Consider the following 7844-nt stretch of genomic DNA (forward strand, 5'->3'; position numbering starts at 1 on the left):
CTGCACATGGTGGTGGCTGCTCTGCACGTGGTGGTGGCTGCTCTGCAGGTGGTGGTGGCTGCTCTGCAGGTGGTGGTGGCTGCTCTGCAGGTGGTGGTGGCTTCTCTGCACGTGGTGGTGGCTGTTCTGCGGGTGGTGGTGGCTTCTCTGCACGTGGTGGTGGCTGCTATGCACGTAGTGGTGGCTGCTATGCACGTGGTGGTGGCTGCTCTGCACATGGTGGTGGCTTCTCTGCACGTGGTGGTGGCTGCTCTGCACGTAGTGGTGGCTGCTCTGCACGTGGTGGTGGCTGCTCTGCACGTGGTGGTGGCTGCTCTGCAGGTGGTGGTGGCTTCTCTGCACGTGGTGGTGGCTACTCTGCGGGTGGTGGTGGCTTCTCTGCACGTGGTGGTGGCTGCTCTGCTCGTGGTGGTGGCTTCTCTGCAGGTGGTGGTGGCTGCTCTGCAGGTGGTGGTGGCTTCTCTGCACGTGGTGGTGGCTGCTCTGCGGGTGGCTTCTCTGCACGTGGTGGTGGCTGCTCTGCACGTGGTGGTGGCTTCTCTGCACGTGGTGGTGGCTGCTCTGCACGTGGTGGTGGCTGCTCTGCAGGTGGTGGTGGCTGCTCTGCACGTGGTGGTGGCTGCTCTGCACGTGGTGGTGGCTGCTCTGCAGGTGGTGGTGGCTGCTCTGCAGGTGGAGGTGGCTTCTCTGCACGTGGTGGTGGCTGCTCTGCACGTGGTGGTGGCTGTTCTGCACGTGGTGGTGGCTGCTCTGCGGGTGGTGGTGGCTTCTCTGCTCGTGGTGGTGGCTGCTCTGCTCGTGGTGGTGGCTTCTCTGCATGTGGTGGTGGCTGCTCTGCAGGTGGTGGTGGCTTCTCTGCACGTGGTGGTGGCTGCTCTGCACGTGGTGGTGGCTGTTCTGCACGTGGTGGTGGCTGCTCTGCTCGTGGTGGTGGCTTCTCTGCATGTGGTGGTGGCTGCTCTGCAGGTGGTGGTGGCATGCTTGTGCAGGGTTCAAGGCGATAACAAGGCCTCCTCACTGCCTGTCAAATGTTCTCTAAAGAGTAATCTAAATGCAGAGCCCTAAGGCTGGGTTCACACTTATGCGAATTGGATGTGGGTTTCCCCACAGGAGATTGTGACCACCTCTCAATGGAGCAGGGTCACACAGCTCTATGGCAGCTGCGGAGCAGATTGCACAGGAGTCCTGTGCGTCTTTGGTTCTGTTTCAGGTCTGAATTTAGCCAAAAATTTGGGCCTGATTCATCCCTGAAAAGGAGAACAGGGACGCACCGGATCCCTGCTGTGAGCCATATTTGGTGTGAACCCAGCCTAAAAGGGTAGGAACACCCTGCTAGATTAGTGGCAATGAAGCAACAAAGAGTTTCTAGTGTTCTGACATGCTGAAGTGTCCATCATAGCAGGTGGGCGGATCACAGGACCTATTTAGAGAATTGTATTGGACGTTTATTCTATTTGAGCTGGACATGTCTAGGGGACCACTCCTAGGCCACCAAAGTCTCCTCAGCACTCCATTTTCCACCCGACTCCCTTGCTAGCATGACTCATCCATTTGTGAGGGCTGTCTGAGCCACCCTGCCAGTCCCACTGCCTGAGGATTGGCCAAGTTCCCCTAAGTATGAAGATCAACCCTCCTGGCCTCCACCCATTAACTTCTAGAAGTTTCTCCAAACTTCCAGAATTAGGGGGAGGCACCAGAGACCAGCCTGCATGAGTCATCCAGCCTGACCTGCAATAAACCCTGACCCAGATGCCAGACTCGTTTTATCATGAACCACTTTCACCGGCAACTTTATTAGGTACACGTTGCTAGTACCAGGTTGGACCCACTTTTGCCTTCAGAACTGTCTTAAGTCTTTGTGGAATAGTAGTCATAAAGGGATGGACATGGTGAGCAACAATACTCAGGTAGGTCGTGGCATTTAAACGATGAGCAATTGGTACTAAGGGGCCCAAAGTGTGCCAAGAAAATATCACCCACACCATTACACCACCACCACCAGCCTGAACCATTGATACAAGGCAGGATGGATCCATGCTTTCATGTTGTTTACGCCAAATTCTGACCCCACCATCTGAATGTCGCAGCTGAAATCGAGACTCATCAGACCAGGCAACGTTTTTTCCAATCTTGTCCAATTTTGGTGAGCCTGTTCCAATTGTAGCCTCAGTTTCCTGTTCTTAGTTGACAGGAGTGGCACCCGGTGTGGTTTTCTGCTGCTGTAGCCCATCACCTTCAAGGTTTATTGTGCTGTGCATACCTTGGTTGTAACAAGTGGCTATTTGAGTTACTGTTGCCTTTCTATCATCTTGGACCAGTCTGCCCATTCTCCTCTGACCTCTGTCATCAACAAGGCATTTTCCTCCGCTCACTGGATATTTTCTCTTTTTCCCACCATTCTCTGCTCCCAGCTACACTGCTTGCAGGCACCACCATCCCTCCTGACTGCTCTGAAGATCTCCCAGTGCAATGTAATAAAACGGTTAAGCACAGCGCTGTCCTCTTAGAAAGCTTGCTCCTTTTGGCAGTCTCTCCCCTTGAATGTCTCTGGGTGTCATAGGTGTGTGCACAGGGTGTGCTGGGTGTGCCTGGGCACACCCTAATCATCCTGTGCGGTGGTGATTCCCCCTGCTTCCTGGCATCCCCTGCCTCTCCCCTGCAGTGCTGCAAGCTTCCCTCTTCTCTGCTTCCGCTGGCTGCTGCAGGGAATGTTTCAGGATGGATGAATGAATGAACACAGTGAGTGATTTGTACCGATCGCTCCTGTGTTCATTCTTAACTGAAGCATAGTAAACAGTTTGTGAATGAACAGGAAGCCACTTAGCACAGAGCGCTTTCCATTCATTCACTGTTCAGTGAAGCTGAGGCTGCAGAGAAAGGGACTGGGGAAGCTCTGTCCTCAGTCCCCTTCTTTCTGTTTAGACCCCTGATATTTCACCAAAGTCTCCCTAATGGGGCTCCCAAAGAAAATTGTAAAAAAAAAAAAATAGTAATAAAAAATAATAAAAATCCGGAAAATTAAGAAGAAAAAAAAAAACTGACACCATCCACTGCTCTACTGACACCAACCTCTGCATGGCTGACGCCGTCCACTACTCTACTAATATACACACATGCATATTTGTGCTCTGGGGTGCACACCCTAATGCAATAGGCTGCGCACACCAATGCTGGGTGTGCTGATGTACTCACACTGTCCTCCATGCTCCCACTACTTCCCAGGCAAGATTCAATGTCAAACTGCTCTGCTGAATGGATCCTCCTGAGCCAGCCCGAGCCCAGCCTGGAGCTGGGGGTCTCACCTAGACCTAGGAGACCCCTCCTAAGCCAACAGCAGTCTCCTCAGCACTCCATCTTCCACTTGACTCCCTTGCTAGCATGACTTATCTATATTTAAGGGCTGTCTCAGCCACCCTGCCAGGCCCACTGCCTGAGGATTGGCCAAGTTCCCCTAAGTATGCAGATCAACCCTCCTGGCCTCCGCCCACTAACTTTGAGAAGTTTCTCCAAACTTCCAGAATCAGGGGAAGGCACCAGAGACCTACCTGTATGAGTCATCCAGCCTAACCAGCAATAAACCCTTGACCTAGATTCCAAACTCATTTTACCATGAGCCAAATACATTTGTCTGTACTTATATACTAGCACACTAGCGGGTGCTACATACAATTAATAGTGAAAGATTCCAACTCAATATGTTCCATTGTTTGTTGGAAGTAGACCATAAAATACCAATGGGTTTATAAACATTCACTACTAGCTTGGAAAAAAATGTATTTATTTTTAACTTATTTATTAGGCCTTGGGATCTCATGCAAAAGGAATGATATATTTAAAACGCAGAGGGGGGGGGGGGGGATACACAAGGGCATTGTCAGAATGGCCAAAAGAGAACAGGCAGTATTGCCAATACTCAACATGGCCTGCATCTGGTGCACTCCCATGCACATTGGTGCATGCATGGCGAATTGGTGCACGCACATGCGCGGCAGCGGGAATTGTCGCATAGCATGATAGATGCTGGCCCCCACTGGCCAATAAAAAAAACTGCTGTTCTGCTCACTAGATTGCTGGATTATTGCCAGCCCCCCACCCCCCGCCATGTTCCTGTGCTTCTGTGTATTCTCATCTTGGATTCCCTCTTGCCTCTGCCCTGTTTGATCTCCATCCCTGGCTCTGACCCCGGCTTGTACTACTGACTCCGCTGCTGCCTGATTACCTGTGTATGACCTTAGCTTGTTCCTGTTCTTGCCTCTGCTCCTGACTGATCAACTGTGCATGAATCCTGATCCTGTTTCCTGTCTTGCCCTGCTGCCAGGTTACGCCTGGAACTTCTGAGGGACACCTACCCTGCAGTGCATCCTGCTTGCTCCTGCCATTATCTGGTGATTGGCCCATCAGGCTACCCATGCTTCTTTGGGCACTGCATCTCCTGTATTGCCTTCAGGGATTTTCTGTAGTCAGCCACAAGAGGAGCCCTCTCAGCACTCCAGCCAGGTACGTGACAGGTATGTAGCCAACCACACTACAGGGGCCCTGCAGCTGCTGAATGCCTGCAGTTGGACAAGGATAAGCAGACTCTCAGAGGCGCAAAATGGAGGGGATTGGTTCCTCTATTTGCTGCCCTCACTGCCCCTCCTATCCAGAGGGGTCGCACGGAGCATGGAGCTGGGTCGTAAATGCAACCCCTGTAGTTACGCCCCTGTGTCTCCCAACAAAGATACATCAGATTTATCTACCCAGTTCAAACACACTGGCAACATGGCTGCTGGGAGTCCATCCTGTTATAATGAGGGTGCTGGGTTGACCATTCTTTCAGATTATTGGCTTTCTGGATCCCATCAGACTAGGGATATGCAGTGCACTATGGGTTTGGGCGTCCATTTGCACCTGAGTTTTGCCAAACTATCAAATTGTGAACACCCCATCGAAACCAAGATGGTTTCTGAACAAAAAAAAAGTTTTGGCTTTAGAACCATTTTAGAATATAATTGTAAACATAGAATGTGTCGGCAGATAAGAACCATTTGGCCCATCTAGTCTGCCCAATATATCTGAATCCTATGAATAGTCCCTGGCCCTATCTTATATGAAGGATAGCCTTATGCCTATCCCATGCATGCTTAAACTCCTTCACTGTATTTGCAGCTACCACTTCTGTATACGTACTTGTTTATGTATTAAAGCATGGTAACAGGAACATGAAGCTCTTTGCAGGTATATTTGTAGCCTTTACCTTTACCATGCTTGTCAACAGTGTTGGTCATGTAACCAAAAAAAAGGAAATTAGTTATAGTTACTTCTCCCAAAAAGTTACTGAGTTACATCAGTAAAAAAGTAACTAATTACCAGGGAAAGTAACTATTGTGTTACTTTAAAAAAAATAATCAAATATGTCAAATAACTTGTATGCCCCTTGTATGCCTTGTATTTGCTGAGTGGTACCTGTGTGGTACACTGGTATGGTACCGAATTGGTATTTGCTGAGTGGCCCTGGTGGTAACTGAGTGGTATTTGCTGAGAGCGGTACCTGCATGGTACACTGCCGGTGTATAGGGTGGGTGGGTAGGTGTATTTGGGGGTCAGTGGGTGTATAGGATGGGTAGGTAGGTGTGTATATAAGGGTCAGTGGGTGTATAGGGTGGGTAGGTAGGTGTATATAGGGCTCAGTGGGTGTATAGGGTAGGTGGGTAGGTAGGTGTATATAGGGGTCAATGGGTGTATAGGCTAGGTGGGTATATCGGGGTCAGTGGGTGTATAGGGTGGGTAGGTAGGTGTATATAGGGGTCAGTGGGTGTATAGGGTAGGTGGGTAAGTAGGTGTATATAGGGGTCAGTGGGTGTATAGGCTAGGTGGGTATATAGGGGTCAGTGGGTGTATAGGGTGGGTAGGTAGGTGTATATGGGGGTCAGTCGGTGTATAGGGTAGGTGGGTAAGTAGGTGTATATAGGGGTCAGTGGGTGTTTAGGGTAGGTGGGTAGATAGGTATATAGGGGTCAGCAGGTGTAAAGGGTGGGTAGGTGTATTTGGGGGTCAGTATGTAGGTGTGTATATAGGGGTCAGTGGGTGTATAGGGTGGATATGTAGATGTATATGGGGGGGTTGGTGGATGTACAGGACATGTACAGTGCAGTTCAGTATCGATGGGTCTTTCACCGCTATCATGGTTCCCCTCGGCCGGTCCGCTCTCCTCCATTTCACACATGCCACTGCCAGTACCGCAGACAGCGCCGGCAGGGTCATGGAGGAGTGAGGAGGAATTACACTACTGCCATCTAGTGGCGGTAGATGTAATTGCGGTAACGGGATCGGCGTTACCACGAGGGGAAAAGTAATCAGTTAGATTACTAGTTACCCTCAAAAGTAACGCCGTTTACTTTAACGCAGTTACTACCATCACTGCTTGTCAATAACCTTCTTCCTTTTTCAGAAAACTCCACTTTTCTTTTTCTTGTCGCTGATTACAGTTAAGAAGACCAAAAACAATACAACTAATATAGGGGTGGGTAACACAGAAAACAAAAACTAACAGGCTCGAGGAAGACAAATGACAACTAGGGATGGCCTGCAGCTCAAAGTGCCACCTGGAGGACCTTACCCCAGAAGCTGGTATCAGATAATTCAGAGATGTCCACCTTCTAGAACTTAAAGTGGTTGTAAACCCTTCCATATACCAAGTGATTAAAGGTAAGGGACACACCCCACTTCTCACACTACAGGAGAACAAGCTGTGGCTGTCAATCACAGGATGTGTGCTGGAGCTATCCTCCACTGTCACTTTTTTTTTCTTTTGGCGTCAGGGAAACCTATCAGAAGTGACTTGTGGTGTTAACAGAAGAACACTGAAAGCTTTGGCTATAGACAAGTACACACTATAGAGGGATATGCTTTCTTTAGATTTCTGAGGTTTACAACCACTTTAAACAAATGTGTGTACAGAAGAACAAGTAGTGGTCCTGCAAATCTGGGAAACAGAGGCCTGATGCCAAAATGGCCAAAAGTCCTGCTTGACAACTGTAAAAATCTCAGCCGAAAAGGCAAGGGACCCACCAAAATCCAATGGAGCTAGCAGCATCGAAATTTGGAAACTCGATGTGCAGGAATTTAACAGTTAGAATGCTTTAAGCAGGTTTAATACTTCCTTAACACAGCTAGTCTGGAAAGTGCACTCACAGAGCCCAGTGCCTGAAGGTCACTTCTACTGTAGACTCAGTAATTCCCACCAAGACTGCACCAGATAGCTAGGAGTTGGTGAAGAGTCACCAGCAGCTGTGTAGATTAAAGAAAAATGGAGGCATGCTGATAGTAGGAGGAATTATACCCTGAGATAGCCTACAGGGATTTTTTTTTCTTTTGTTAGCTAATAATTACAGTATCTACAGCTCACAGTACATTAGCGGGGTGGTCAGTGGGAAGAATGCTCCTAATATTAGTGGTCAGTCATGAGAATCAATCCCCTTACAGATAGCTGAAAAGATTTTTGGTGTCAGTAGTACTCATCTGGAGTCAGAAATTGCTCATCGCTTAACCACTTAAGCCTCGGAAGATTTTACCCCCTTCCTGACCAGGGCCTTTTTTGCGATTCGGCACTGCGTGACTTTAATGGACAATTGCGCGGTCGTGCGACGCTGTACCTAAACAAATTTTACGACCTTTTTTTTCCCACAAACAGAGCTTTCTTTTGGTGGTATTTGATCACCTGTGCGATTTTTACTTTTTGCGCTATAAACAAAAAAAGAGCGTACATTTTGCAAAAATAACAATATTTTTCAATTTTTTTTATATGAAATTCCCCCCCAAAAAAATGTAAAAATCAACATTTTTTTACATTTTTGGCCAATTTG

Source organism: Pelophylax lessonae, assembly GCF_965119305.1.
Source record: "Pelophylax lessonae genome assembly, chromosome: 5".
Classification (NCBI taxonomy): Eukaryota; Metazoa; Chordata; class Amphibia; order Anura; family Ranidae; genus Pelophylax; species Pelophylax lessonae.